This window comes from Erythrolamprus reginae (genome assembly GCF_031021105.1).
Source record: "Erythrolamprus reginae isolate rEryReg1 chromosome 13 unlocalized genomic scaffold, rEryReg1.hap1 SUPER_13_unloc_5, whole genome shotgun sequence".
Classification (NCBI taxonomy): Eukaryota; Metazoa; Chordata; class Lepidosauria; order Squamata; family Dipsadidae; genus Erythrolamprus; species Erythrolamprus reginae.
Window position 1 is genome coordinate 345,563 of NW_027248449.1, and position 15,795 is coordinate 361,357.

Sequence of the window (15,795 nt, forward strand, 5' to 3'; positions counted from 1 at the left end):
CTCAATGATTGTCATAGGGGTGAAATTTATTGATTGATTGATTGATTGAATGAATGATTGATTGATTTGATTTGTGTGCCACCCCTCTAGGAAATAAACGAGGAAACTATTATTATTATTATTATTATTATTATTATTTATTAGATTTGTATGCCGCCCGAAGACAATATTAATATAAATGATGAATGGAATTATTTTATTAGCCAAGTGTGATTGGACACACAAGGAATTTGGTGCCGGTGCACTCAGTGTCCATAAAAGACACATTTGTCAAGCTTTGGTGAGGTAAAAAAACCACTCATTGATTGCCTCAGTTGTGAAATATAAATATATATTAATATAAATGGTGAATAGAATAGAATTCTTTATTGGCCAAGTGTGATTGGACACACGAGGAATTTGTCTTTGGTGCAGATTCCTCTAAGTGGACATAAAAGAAAAGATACATTGGTCAAGAATCATGAGGTAAAAAACACTTCATGATTGTCATAGGGGTCAAATAAGCAACGAAGAAACAATCAATATTAATATAAATGGTGAATAGAATAGAATTCTTTATTGGCCAAGTGTGATTGGACACACAAAGAATTTGTCTTGGGTGCAGATGTTCTCAGTGGAAATGAGAGAAAACGATACGTTTCTGAACAATCGTGAGGTAAAAAAGGATTGTGTTGTAATGGCCGTCTTAATGGCAGGAGCGAAAGTCCGGCCTGAACAACCATTAGCAGCTCCGGTGTCACATTGTTTATCAGGCCGGCGCCGCTTTCACGCCACAAGCGGGTCTGGAGTGCAACCGGCCGGCGGGGGACTACATTGCACGCGCGGCGGAGGGACACGGTGTTTACGAACGGAGGCCGGTGGTGAAGCCTCAGCGGGCGGAGGGTGGGTCTTAGCCGTGGCCTCGGCGGAGGAGGACCCGCTCTGCCCCCTCGCGGCCGGACGGCGGCTCTGCGTCTCCACGCCCCCCCCCCCTCTCCCGCGGCATTGGCGTCAGCGTGTGCGTCACCGTCTCCTGCGCGACCAGACGGCGCGCGGCTTAACTCCCCCTCCCCTCGCGGGAGTCGCCGGCCCCGCCCTCTGGGCGCCTCCCCTTCGGCACGCGCCTGCGCGGTGCCCGCTAGAGGGGCGGAGGCGGGGCGAAGGAGTCGTGGGAAAGGCTCCTCCCGAGCCCGTGTTTAAAAAGCGTGTCGAAGCAACGCTTTTCCCCTTCTCTGAGGGGTTACCACGAGGAAGAGGGCGCCTTCCGGAAAATTGCAGGTCTTGAACGTTTCCGTATAAATAAATAAAATGTACATTTTATAAGTATATAAATTTATGACATTTTATAAGTAAATGCATTTATTTATAAATATAATATAGATATAAATAAAATGTTAATGGCTACTTCAGCTTCAACCACAACAACACTCGAGCACACAACATACAAATTAAAAGTAAACCGCTCCAAATTCGACTGCAGGAAATACGACTTTAGTAACCGAGTAGTTGATGCCTGGAACTTACTACCTGGCCCTGTAGTATCATCAGCTAAACCTCCAGAACTTTACCCTTAGACTCTCCACTCTTGACCACTCCTGATTCCTAAGAGGCCAGTTAGCGATGTGCATAAGCGCACCAGCGTGCCTTCTGTCCCCTGTCCTAATGTTTCTCTTTTACTAGTATCATGTACAGTGGCGCCTCTACCTACGAAGGCCTCTACATACAAACCTTTCTAGATAAGAACCGGGTGATCAAGATTTTTTGGCCTCTTCTCAAGAACCATTTTCCACCTACAAACCCCAGTCTCTGAAACTGTCATCGGAAAAGGTAAGAAGAAACCTCCATGGGACCTCTCTAGGAATCTCCTGGGAGGAAGCAGGGCCGGAAAAGGTGGGGAGGAGCCTCCGTGGGGCCTCTAGTAATCTCCTGGGAGGAAACAAGGCTGGAAAAGGCGGGGGGAAGCCTCCATGGGGACTCTCTAAGAATCTCCTTGGGGGAAACAGGGCCGGAAAAGGCGGGGAGAAGCCTCCGTGGGGCATCTCTAGGAATCTCCTCGGGGGAAACAGGGCCGGAAAAAGCGGGGAGAAGCCTCCATGGGGCCTCTAGTAATCTCCTGGGAGGAAACAGGGCCGAAAAAGGCGGGGAGAAGCCTCCATGGGGACTCTCTAAGAATCTCCTTGGAGGAAAGAGGGCCGGAAAAGGCGGGGAGAAACCTCCGTGGGGACTCTAAGAATCTCCTTGGGGGAAACAGGGCCGGAAAAGGTGGGGAGGAGCCTCCGTGGGGCCTCTAGTAATCTCCTGGGAGGAAACAGGGCCGGAAAAGGTGGGGAGAAGCCTCCGTGGGGCCTCTCTAGGAATCTCCTGGGAGGAAGCAGGGCCGGAAAAGGTGGGGAGGAGCCTCCGTGGGGCCTCTAGTAATCTCCTGGGAGGAAACAGGGCTGGAAAAGGCGGGGAGAAGCCTCCATGGGGACTCTCTAAGAATCTCCTTGGGGGAAACAGGGCCGGAAAAGGTGGGGAGGAGCCTCCGTGGGGCCTCTAGTAATCTCCTGGGAGGAAACAGGGCTGGAAAAGGTGGGGAGAAGCCTCCGTGGGGCCTCTCTAGGAATCTCCTTGGGGGAAACAGGGCCGGAAAAGGTGGGGAGAAGCCTCCGTGGGGCCTCCCTAGGAATCTCCTGGGAGGAAACAGGGCCTCCCCTGTGGTTTCCCCAATCGAATGCCTTATTTGCTTTTACATTGATTCCTATGGGAAAAATGCTTCTTCTTACAAACTTTCCTACTTAAGAACCTGGTCACGGAACGAATAGAAGTTCGTAAGTAGAGGGGCCGCTGTATAATGGAACCATGGTCGCTGCCACTCAAACTGCCAGAAAGCGACCGAGCCCCCTCCCTCTTTCCTGACCGCTGCTTCTTCCTCCTCAAACCTCCCGTCCGTCGTCTGCGTTCAGTGGACCTCCAGGCTATTTCTGGCTTGCTTAATTATAGAGGGGAAACCCACCAGCCCCCGGGGCAGATGCCTTCAGAGAGAAGCCCAAGGCAGGGAAATGCCCCCTCCCCACCCGAGCCTCCCGCCTGGAGCCTCAGCCACCAGTGGACAGAGCTGCGAGGCGGCTTGACAGACAATAAAGGCCATTAAACATCGGGGAGGTGGGGGCCGAAGTCTCAGCCAGGTCTTCTTCATCTCCTGCCTTTGGGGAACCTCTGCCTGCCAATCAGTCCGTCCTGCTCCTAATTTGGGTGAGGGGGAGAAGCTGCCCCCCCTCCTCCTCCTGCATCCTATCCTAATAAAATATCCTGGTTACATTTGCCCAGCACCATACTATCTACTTATTGACTTATTATTATTATTATTATTATTATTATTATTATTATTATTAATTAGATTTGTATGTCACCCCTCTCCGCACACTCGGGGCGCCTCACAAGAGCAAAACAATACAAATCCAATGATAAAACGATTAAAAACCCGTTAATATAAAAACGATCATACAAACCATACATGGAATGGAAACGGCCCATGGGAGTCAATTTCCCCAGGTGGGATTTCAGGAGTTTGCGAAAGGCAACGAAGGTGAAAGGGTTAAACAAGGTCCAGGAGGGAAGTGTTTTGAATAGGAAAGTGAACCCAAGGACAAGGGGCCACAATCTGAGGTCAGTTGGGGGAAAGATCAGAAGCCCCGTGAGAGAATATGATTTGACTGGAAGAGTAGTAGATGCCTGGAACAAACTCCCAGCAGACGTGGTTGGTCAATCCATACAGTAACTCAATGTAAACCTGCCTGGGATAAACAGAGATCCACCCTAAGATAAAATACAGGAAAGAGTAGAAGGGCAGACTAGATGGACCATGATGGACACAAGAACAAGGGGCCACAATCTGAGGTTAGTTGGGGGAAAGATCAGAAGCCACGTGAGAAAATATGATTTGACTGGAAGAGTAGTAGATGCCTGGAACAAACTTCATGCCTGGGATAAACATAGATCCTAAGATAAAATACAGGAAAGAGTAGAAGGGCAGACTAGATGGACCATGATGGACACAAGAACAGGGGGACACAATCTGAAGTTAGTTGGGGGAAAGATCAAAGGCAACATGAGAAAATATTATTTCACTGAAAGAGTCATAGAGGCTTGGAACAAACTTCCAGCAAACATGGTTGGTCAATCCATACAGTAACTGAATGTAAACCTGCCTGGGATAAACAGAGATCCATCCTAAGATAAAATACTGTATAGCAAATAGTAGTAGAAAGAATAGGAGTAGAAAGAAAGAGAGAATGAGAGAGAGAGAAAGCAAGAGAGAGAGAATGAAAGAAAGAAAGGAAGAAAAAGAAAGGAAGAGAAAGAATGAAAGAAAGAAAGAAAAAGAAAGATAGAAAGAAGGAAAGAGAGAAAAAGAATGAAAGAAAGAGAAAGCAACAGAGAGAGAATGAAAGAAAGAAAGGAAGAGAAAGAAAGAAAAAGAGAAAGATAGAAAGAAGGAAAGAGAGAAAAAGAGAATGAAAGAAAGAGAAAGCAAGAGAGAGAGAAAGATAGAAAGCAAGAGAGAGAATGAAAGAAAGAGAGGAAGAGAAAGAAAGAAAGAATGAAAGAAAAAGAGAAAGATAGAAAGAAGGAAAGAGAGAAAAAGAGAATGAAAGAAAGAGAAAGCAAGAGAGAGAGAAAGATAGAAAGCAAGAGAGAGAATGAAAGAAAGAAAGGAAGAGAAAGAAAGAAAGAATGAAAGAAAAAGAGAAAGATAGAAAGAAGGAAAGAGAGAAAAAGAGAATGAAAGAAAGAGAAAGCAAGAGAGAGAGAAAGATAGAAAGCAAAAGAGAGAATGAAAGAAAGGAAGGAAGAAAAAGAAGGAAAGAGAAAGAAAAAGAAAGAAAAAGGAAGAAAGAGAGAAAGAAAGAGAATGAAAGAAAAAGGAAGGAAGAAAAAGAGAGAAAGAAAGAATGAAAGAAAGAATAAAAGAGAAAGACAGAAAGAAAGAGAGCGAGAAAGAGAATGAAAAAGCAAGCAAGAGAGAGAATAAAAGAAAGGAAGGAAAAAAAAGAAAAAGAGAAAGAGAGAGAGAAAGAAAGAGAATGAAAGAGAGAAAGAAAGAAATACCACTGGTTCATAGTCAGGCGCATCCATAACCCGCAACCCTTCTCTGCATGCACAGAATCGTCCCAGGGAGCCGGACGGATGCTCGCGCCCCCAGCGCTACCGGTCCCAAGAACTGGTCCGAACCAGGAGCAGCCCACCCCCGCCTGACCCCCGAGGCCAGTGATGATGACCCGAGGGCTGAAAAGGTCGTCCGGAAACATCCTGGGCCTGCATGCGCTAGTCAGGTCCTGACGCACATGTGCACGCAACCATCAGCCGGGGTCGGCACTCATGCGCAGGCTGGTTCCCAGGTGAGGGGCCGAGGGAGGGAGGGGGCAGTGGGCAGCAGCTCCCGGCTTCGAACTCTGCACTTGCCTATGGGTGGTATCCTTCGCCCCCCGCCCCCCCCCCCCGGTCCTTCTTAAAAGCCTCCCCCCACTTCTCCCCCATCTGCCGTTGCCAAGGCAATCGGATGTCGCCCTGGCAACCATCACCACCTTATGTTGGTTAATTTGAAGAAGGCTTGGCTGCATAGCTGGAGGCATCACAAGCAGGAAGAGGGAGATTGGGACCCTGCTATATAGAGCGCTTGTGGTGAGACCCCACTGGGAACAATACTGTGTCCAGTTCTGGAGACCTCGCCCACAAAAAGAGATAGGGATCCAATGGAACCGTGTCCAAGGACGGGCTACACGAAGGGTGGGAGGTCTTAAGCATCAAACTGACCAGGAAAGACTCCATGAACTCCCATCTGTCCAGTCTGGAGGACAGAAAGGGGGGACACGATCGAAACATTTAAATATGGGTTTAAAGGGTTAAATAAGGTCCAGGAGGGTTTAAGTGTTTTTAATAGGAAAGTGGACCTGAGAAGAAGGGGGCCAAAATCTGAGGTCAGTTCGTGGGAAAGATCAGAAGCAACGGTGAGAAAATATGATTTGACTGAAAGAGTAGTAGAGGATTGGAACAAACTTGAACCTATGATTACGACACAGGAGGGAAGTGTTTTTAATAGGAAAGTGAACCCAAGAACAAGGGGGCACAATCTGTGGTCAGTTGGGGGGAAAGATCAAAAGCAACATGAGAAAATATTATTTGACTGAAAGTAGTAGATGCTTGGAACAAACTCCCAGCAGAGGTGGTCGGTCACTCCACAGGAACTGAATGTAAACCTGCCTGGGATAAACATAGATCCACCCTAAGATAAAATACAGGCAATAGGAGAAGGGCAGACGAGATGGACCAGGGGGTCTTTTCCTGCCGTCAATCATCTAGGTTTCTATGACAGCGCGATCTGTGGTTTTTTTTTTTACATGATTTTTCCCTGACTTTGAACCATTTTAATGGTTTGTTTTCCCCCGATTTATTCCATTTTTCTTCACAAATTCCAATAATTTCCGAACCGCCAATTTCGGTGATAATTCCCTGATTTCCCAAGTTTGCTGGACATGGGGTGGGACTTTTTGCTCTTTTATACACACACACACACACACACACCAGTTGAATGATAGAGAGGGGAGGGACATCAGTGGCCATCTAGTCTGACCCCCCTTCTCATTCAGGAGACTTACAGAATGATAGAGAGGGGAGGGACCTTGGTGGCCATCTAGTCTGACCCCACTTCTCATTCAGGAGACTTACAGAATGATAGAGAGGGAAGGGACCTCAGTGGCCATCTAGTCTGACACCCCCCCCCTCTCATAGGAATTATAGTCTCTTAGGACCTTAACTCTGGAGGAGGATGGATAGAAGCCTTAATCATTTTTTTAAACAAGATATATTTATTTTAAAAACAGAAAATAAACAAATAAAAGACTGTCTCGAGGGACAGGAGAACGTATCCATCTTCCATCATGGAGGTTAAGGAAGGAAGAAGAAAGAGGACGTGTTAGCAGGATATTGCGACATAAGAGGAGGATCCAATAAGGCACACACTAGTTAACTGTTTCATTGCTAAATGTCTCTGAGGGGCTGTCAATATACAGCGTGACACCCCTTCTTTGACAGTCTTCAGTGACACTGTTCACACAAGGCACATTCTTTTGCGGAGGTATTCGTGTTGGTCAGCTGGCAGTGGTTTGTTCAGCACGTCAGCAATTTGTTCAGTTGTAGGCACATAGTGTAGTTTCACGAACCCTTGTTTCACGTATTCTCTGGCGTTCTTATATCTTATGTCGATGTGCCGTGAACGCGCTCCCACATATTCAGTTTCAGATATGAAGGTAACGGAGGGATTGTCCTGCATTATGACAATTGGTTTCATAGGATCACCACAAATACTATCAACGAGAGCAGAAACACAGGTTAAAGCATTGCAACGGTCAGAAACTCAGGCATATTCTGACTCGGTGGAAGAACGAGAGATAAAGTTCTGCTTTCCAACTTTCCAATAAATTGGACAGCCATTTAAAAACATTATGTAACCTGAAGCACTTTTTCGTGTTTCTTTGTCACCCACCCAATCAAGAGTCTGCGTAGCAAACTAACTCAGGAAACTTGTTGTGTTCTGACAATTCCACGTTTTTTGTGATCTTCATGTATCTCGGCAATCTCTTTATGCGTGTCCGATGAAATTTAGTTGCTTTGCCAACGTACCGTGACAAAAGATTGACACTAAGTGAAATGTCGGGTCTTGTCCAACTGCTAATGTATAACAGTGACCCAAGGACTGGACGATAAAGTGTTTGATCTTCAAAATCAGGACTAATCTGTTGTGTCAAATTATAAAAAATCTGTTCGCACTGGAGAGCGACCTGGGTGTGCGTCAATCATGTGGCAATTTTGCAAAAAGTTGATCCATTTTGTTTTCTTGCGAGAGGCTAAACCCCTTCTGAGTTTTTTCAATCTCAACATCTGGGTAATCATGAAATGTGTCCTAAGCTTTTCAATGTAGTGTCTCTCTAAACCTTTTGCAAAAACTTCACTCATGTGTTTGTCTGGACCAATGTACACTGTGTCATCAACGTACACTAGTATGATTTCATAAATATTACCTTGCCCTTTTTGTAAACACGCATTCATCAGAATCGGACTTAATAAAGCCCACTGAATTTAGCTTATCAATTAGACACCTGTGCCACATTAAAGCAGATTGTTTCAGACCATAAAGACCTTTTTGCAGGAACCAGACATCTCCTTCTCGATCTTGAAAACCGGGTGCACCTTTTACGTAGATCTCTTCATTTAAATCAACATTCAGATAAGCAGTCTCAACATCAAATTGGAAAACTTCTAAATTCAAGGCAATAGCTGTGGTTAAAGCAATTATAACACTTTCATTTTTAACTGTAGGTGAAAATGTATCTTCTGTGTAACCTTCAGGATAAACTTGGGAGTAACCTTGTGCTACTAATCTCGCTTCGTATATTTTCTCACCATTTGGTTTTTGTTTAATTCTGTAGACCCATCTTGTATCAATAATCTTCTTGTTCGTTGGAGGCTCAACATGTGTAAACACTTTTAAGTGTCTTCAAACTGCCCAGTTCAATTTCTACCGCCTCGTGCCATTTTTCTTGCTCAGACTCAGGTAAATGTCTTATTTGAGAAAAGTTTTCGGGAGGAATTGTGACATTGTCGCAAAGAAAAGGAAGAGATTTTTGTGATACTTGCTGTTGGTATCTCTTTGGAGGAATTCCTTGCGTGGTTCTCTTGGAACGTCTTAGAACTGTAGTCCATCCTTCATCTTGGTCATCTCCGTCTCCAACTTCATCGCTAGTAACATCATCTGCGACTCGTGAAGACTGTACATCATCTTTTGAAGAAACAACATCTGGAACAATTGCCTGAGAATCTGGGTCATCAGGTTGCGCTGTACCTTCGATGTCATCTCTGGGAAAGTAAACTGAAGTGTCATTACTATGGATTCTGGACCAATCCGTATCTTCTTCAAATTTAGCTGAGTTAGAAACAACAACTGTATGATTAGAATCAGCAAACTTATAATATTTAGAACTTTGATCAAAACCTATAAATCTCAGTCTTTCTGCTACTGGACCTCCTTTCTTTCTCTGGACCAGTGGAATGTTGACCATGGCATATGAGCCAAAAATGTGGAGGTTTTGGATATCAGGCTTCTTTCCGCGCATCATGTAAAAAGGAGTTTGATTTATAACACTGCTCCAAATACGGTTAACAATGTAATTGGCATACCTTAGTGCTTCACCCCAATAGAAATTGTTGAGATCAGCATCTTCTAAAAGACAACGAAACATAGTCTGTAAAACACCCTGTCGGTGTTCTACAACTCCGTTATGCTGAGGCGACTAAGGGGCAGAAGTTTGGTGATGGATTCCATTTTGTCTCATCCATCCTTGGAATTGCTGGGACGTGAATTCTCCACCACGATCACTTTGTATTCTTCTGATGCAGACACCATGTTGATTGTAGACATGTGCAGCAAAGTCTTTAAAGATCTGAAAGGTCTCTGATTTTTGTTTCATTAGGTACACAAAACCTTACCTAAAATATTTATCAACAATAGTTTAAAAGTACTTACAATTACCTTTAGTAGGCCGAAATGGACCGACAATGTCGGTATGGACCAAATCAAAAGTGCGTGTAGACAAATGTGCGGCATGTTTAGCAATAGGTGCTGCTTTGGATTTTGATTTGTTACAAACAGAACAATCTAAATAAATTTTGCAATTACCAGTGTTCCCTCGATTTTCGCGGGGGATGCGTTCCGAGACCGCCCGCGAAAGTTGAATTTCCGCGAAGTAGAGATGCGGAGGTAAATACACTATTTTTGGCTATGGACAGTGTCACAAGCCTTCCCTTAACACTTTAACCCCCTAAATTGCAATTTTCCATTCCCTTAGCAACCATTCAGATTATTACTCACCATGTTTATTTATTAAAGTTTATTTTTAAAAAATATTTATTAAAGGCAGACGAAAGTTTGGCGATGACACATGACATCATCGGGTGGGAAAAAAACATGGTATAGGGGGAAAAACCCGCAAAGTATTTTTTAATTAATATTTTTGAAAAACCGTGGTATAGACTTTCCGCAAAGTTTGAACCCACGAAAATCGAGGGAACACTGTACTATCAACATCAAACCCATTGACAAAATCTGGCATCTTGGATAAAACCCCATAGGCGGCGTGGCCCAAACGACGGTGCCAACGGTGAACACACCTGGAATGAAAAAGTTTGTTTGTTAGTACAGGTTTAACATTTGCAACATTATGCGGAACCTCAGCTTTGTTTCGATCAACCTTTCGAACTTCATTGGCTTTCGGAGTAGCAACAGGTTTTCTCTCTGAGCCTGTGCTTTCATTCTTTGGAACTTCTATACTGCAAGTTGCATCTGGGGTTTTGGCTTTAAGTAGTAAGTACCTCCAATTGGAATACCATGAGCAATAACTCTCCCTTCCTTGATGACGTGCATTTCATTTTGTGAATTCTCAACTACACAGCCTAGGTCTTTGATTAGGTGATACACACTGAGTACGTTTCTTGTACCCTCTGGAACGTATAGAACACGTCGAATCATCTTGTCTAATTCTTTTATGTAAACCGTTCCTTCCCCTTCAACTCTGCATAGGTGATTTGACACTGTACGTAATTCTTTTCTGTCAGTCTTGTGTAGTTCTGTGAAAAGTTCTCTTTGATAAGTAATATGACAACTCGATCCACTGTGTAAAATCCATAAACGTCGAATGTCGTACTCCGGATGTGATGGTGGAACGTTGATCAGGATCAAAGTACAGATCTCAGGACGTGGTTCTCTGGAACCTCGTCGAGCTGGTCTGGAGCTGCCGGAGCCTCTACGTCTGCCGCCTCTGGGATCTGTTCCTCTGGGCTGGTCAGGAGATTGAGAACGTTGCAAATCAGGAGATTGAGAACGTTGAAAGTCTGTCCTTCTGGACTGGTTGTGCACTGGACGTCTAGGAGCGTAGCCCCTTGGTTGGTAACTGCGCCTCGTTGGGACTCTGGAAGCAGTTGCTCTGGATTCAAGTCTCGCTTCCATAAGAACTTCTTCTTCTGTTAAAATTTGGCACAACCTAAATGTGGTGAGTTGACCTGAAGGCGTTCTGAAAAACCTTGAAATGGCATCTTTCCAATCATCATTTAACGAGGTAACGATAGCACTGACCGTTTGCATATCATACCTGTTGTAGCCTCTTTCATTCAATTCCTTTTGTATTAGTAAAAGTTTAGACAAATGTGGAGCAATTTTTCCTCCAGGCTTTAATTTAGTATTGGACAACTCAGACATTAATAAGCACAATAATTCCAGCGAAGTTTCTCTATAAAGTCCCTCTAAAGATGTGATCAAGCCATTAGCAGTGATATCATCTGGAAATCTAACTGACACATCTGTTTCCATCGACATTAACATGAATGTGCTGGCACTGGCGTCTAAGGCTCTTTGTTCTTCACTCCACGGTTCATTTGGTGGGTTGAAAGCCATGTGATCGACGCCTTCGCCGAGTAGTATTATCCTGATTGCATTTAACCAAACGTTATAATTTTGTCCAGTGCTCTTTAATCTTGACTCACCTTTCAATGGTGATGAAACAAGGACGTGCCTTGGAACTGCAGCTTGTGCTGCTACTGGTTGTTGTACTTGAGGAGCTGGACCCCACGGCTGTTGTACTTGAGGAGCTGGAACCCACGGCTGTTGTACTTGAGGAGCTGGAACCCACGGCTGTTGTTGTTCCTGTTGCATCTGCGTACTTTGGCTTCTTTGTGGCATTTGGGGTTTGTCTGCAGGGGAATCGCGTTCAGTACAGGCCCTTTGCCCCATTGGAACATCTGAAATAAAACCTTCTTCACATTCGGGAAAATACATCTCATGGTGAGGATTGTACATAATATCTGGCGATGGCAATGGCTTCAAACGGCCAACAGGTGTCGCTGCAATGTTACTTTTGGGCATTGGTTTAACATCAGAAATCCCAGGCTGCATTTGTCCAATTTGGCCACTAGATGCCGCCGCAACGTTACTTTTGGGCATTGGTTTAACATCAGGAATCGCAGGCTGCACTTCTTTAATTTGGCCACCAGATGCCGCCGCAACGTTACTTTTGGGCATTGGTTTCACATCAGAAATCGCAGGCTGCATTTGTTCAATTTGGCCACTAGATGCCGCCGCAACGTTACTTTTGGGCATTGGTTTCACATCAGAAATCGCAGGCTGCTCTTCTTTAATTTGGCCACCAGATGCCGCTGCAACATTACTTTTGGGCATTTGTGCCGATGCGTCTGTTTCAAATTCTTTTTCATAAACTCCGAATTGTTTTTTCAAATAACGCTCTTGTAAACTTCTAGCCCTGCGAAGCCTTTCCATCTTTTCAGTCATTTCACGACCGCATGAGTCTATAAAATCTTCCTCGCGTGCAGTAAGGGGTTTTGACCCCTTTCTTTTATAAAAATCAATATACATATTTTGACTCTCTTTCCAACTCCCTTCTAGATTAGCAGCAAAGTCATCTATCGTGTCTATGTCGTCGTCGGAATCCACGCTGCTGGGTGGCGGAGAGGAGGACGGAGGACTTCTCAAAAGCATTTTGGAGCCTTCGAAAGATTCCTCTTCACTGGGATGTCTGGCGCCATCTTTTTCTACGTCGCACTTGGGAATGGCTTCGCTCCGGGGCTCCGAAGGGGACGGGGAAGGGTCTTCTATGGGGCTGGGAGCATAAATCGGCCGGGAAGGGATTATCCCTGACCCTTCAACAGCCCCTGGCGCATTAGTTGCCTCTTCTAAACTGAGGCTTGAAAGAAGGGAGAGAGTACGACTCACGGTTTCTGGAGTTCCTCCCTCTGCAGGAGTCGAGATTTCCCTCCGGACAGGAGATTCTCTTGGCGTTTCGGCCTCGCGTCTGTCCAGTTCTCTTCTCAGCGTTGCAAGTGTAGAGCTCATGTCCTCATCGGACATTGTGAGGAGGGAGGAATCTGGGAAATTGTTTTTTTTCTTTTTCCCAGGCATGTTAAAACTTTGGAGATTATTGTTTTTAGGCTTGAAATAAATGAACGGATTCCTCTGCTACCATGTCCGAGGAATTAAAGTCTCTCAGGACCTTAACTCTGGAGGAGGTCAAGGGATAGAAGCCTCGATGATTTTCTTTTAAAGAAGATGTATTTATTTTGAAAATGGAAATAAACAAATAAAAGACATATCATCTTACATCATGGAGGTTAGAGAGAGAAGAACAAAGGAAGGAGGAGGAAGTTGATTGGCGGGAGACTGTGACGTAAGAGGAGGGTCCAATAACACACATTAGTTAACTCTTTCATTACTCAATGTCCCCGAGGGGCTGTCAATATTCAGGAGACACATACAAAGGGAAGGGACCTCGGTGGCCATCTAGTCTGACCCCACTTCTCATTCAGGAGACTTACAGAATGATAGAGAGGGGAGGGACCTCAGTGGACATCTAGACTGACCCCACTTCTCATTCAGGAGACTTACAGAATGATAGAGAGGGAAGGGACCTCATTGGCCATCTAGTCTGACCCCACTTCTCATTCAGGAGACTTACAGAATGACAGAGAGGGAAGGGACCTTGGTGGCCATCTAGACTGACCCCACTTCTCATTCAGGAGACTTACAGAATGACAGAGAGGGAAGGGACCTCGGTGGCCATCTAGACTGACCCCACTTCTCATTCAGGAGATTTACAGAATGACAGAGAGGGAAGGGACCTCGGTGGCCATCTAGACTGACCCCACTTCTCATTCAGGAGACTTACAGAATGATAGAGAGGGAACGGACCTCAGTGGCCATCTAGACTGACCCCACTTCTCATTCAGGAGACTTACAGAATGACAGAGAGGGAAGGGACCTCAGTGGCCATCTAGACTGACCCCACTTCTCATTCAGGAGACTTACAGAATGACAGAGAGGGAAGGAACCTCGGTGGCCATCTAGTCTGACCCCCCTTCTCATTCAAGAGGCTTACAGAGTGATAGAGAGGGAAGGGACCTCAGTGGCCATCTAGTCTGACCCCCCTTCTCATTCAGGAGACTTACAGAGTGATAGAGAGGGAAGGGACCTCGGTGGCCATCTAGACTGACCCCTCTTCTCATTCAGGAGACTTACAGAATGATAGAGAGGGAAGGGACCTCAGTGGCCATCTAGACTGACCCCCCTTCTCATTCAGGAGACTGACAGAATGATAGAGAGGGAAGGGACCTCGGTGGCCATCTAGACTGACCCCACTTCTCATTCAAGAGGCTTACAGAGTGATAGAGAGGGAAGGGACCTCAGTGGCCATCTAGACTGACCCCACTTCTCATTCAGGAGACTTACAGAATGATAGAGAGGAAAGGGACCTCGGTGGCCATCTAGACTCACCCCACTTCTCATTCAGGAGACTTACAGAATGATAGAGAGGGAACGGACCTCAGTGGCCATCTAGACTGACCCCACTTCTCATTCAGGAGACTTACAGAATGACAGAGAGGGAAGGGACCTCAGTGGCCATCTAGACTGACCCCACTTCTCATTCAGGAGACTTACAGAATGATAGAGAGGGAACGGACCTCAGTGGCCATCTAGACTGACCCCACTTCTCATTCAGGAGACTTACAGAATGACAGAGAGGGAAGGGACCTCAGTGGCCATCTAGACTGACCCCACTTCTCATTCAGGAGACTTACAGAATGACAGAGAGGGAAGGGACCTCAGTGGCCATCTAGACTGACCCCACTTCTCATTCAGGAGACTTACAGAATGACAGAGAGGGAAGGGACCACAGTGGCCATCTAGACTGACCCCACTTCTCATTCAGGAGACTTACAGAATGACAGAGAGGGAAGGGACCTCGGTGGCCATCTAGACTGACCCCACTTCTTTCAGGAGATTTACAGAATGACAGAGAGGGAAGGGACCTCGGTGGCCATCTAGACTGACCCCACTTCTCATTCAGGAGACTTACAGAATGACAGAGAGGGAAGGGACCTCAGTGGCCATCTAGACTGACCCCACTTCTCATTCAGGAGACTTACAGAATGACAGAGAGGGAAGTCACCTCGGTGGCCATCTAGACTGACCCCACTTCTCATTCAGGAGACTTACAGAATGACAGAGAGGGAAGGAACCTCGGTGGCCATCTAGTCTGACCCCCCTTCTCATTCAAGAGGCTTACAGAGTGATAGAGAGGGAAGGGACCTCAGTGGCCATCTAGTCTGACCCCCCTTCTCATTCAGGAGACTTACAGAGTGATAGAGAGGGAAGGGACCTCGGTGGCCATCTAGACTGACCCCTCTTCTCATTCAGGAGACTTACAGAATGATAGAGAGGGAAGGGACCTCAGTGGCCATCTAGTCTGACCCCCCTTCTCATTCAGGAGACTTACAGAGTGATAGAGAGGGAAGGGACCTCGGTGGCCATCTAGACTGACCCCTCTTCTCATTCAGGAGACTTACAGAATGATAGAGAGGGAAGGGACCTCAGTGGCCATCTAGACTGACCCCCCTTCTCATTCAGGAGACTGACAGAATGATAGAGAGGGAAGGGACCTCGGTGGCCATCTAGACTGACCCCACTTCTCATTCAGGAGACTTACAGAATGATAGAGAGGGAAGGGACCTCGGTGGCCATCTAGACTGACCCCACTTCTCATTCAGGAGACTTACAGAATGACAGAGAGGGAAGGGACCTCGGTGGCCATCTAGACTGACCCCACTTCTCATTCAGGAGACTTACAGAATGACAGAGAGGGAAGGGACCTCGGTGGCCATCTAGACTCACCCCACTTCTCATTCAGGAGACTTACAGAATGACAGAGAGGGAAGGGA

The 15,795-nt window shown here is 45.9% G+C and overlaps 1 long non-coding RNA gene across 1 annotated transcript in view; it reads left to right on the forward strand.

The window, feature by feature from the left end:
• The first annotated feature begins 1,119 nt into the window (after window positions 1–1,119).
• Window positions 1,120–15,795, forward strand: part of LOC139155179 (uncharacterized) — a 38,149-nt gene continuing 23,473 nt past the window's right edge. Inside the window, exons 1-3 of the long non-coding RNA XR_011557041.1 lie at window positions 1,120–1,257; window positions 1,716–1,806; window positions 5,126–5,360. This is a non-coding gene — a long non-coding RNA (uncharacterized lncRNA). The remainder of the gene's footprint in view (window positions 1,258–1,715; window positions 1,807–5,125; window positions 5,361–15,795) is intronic.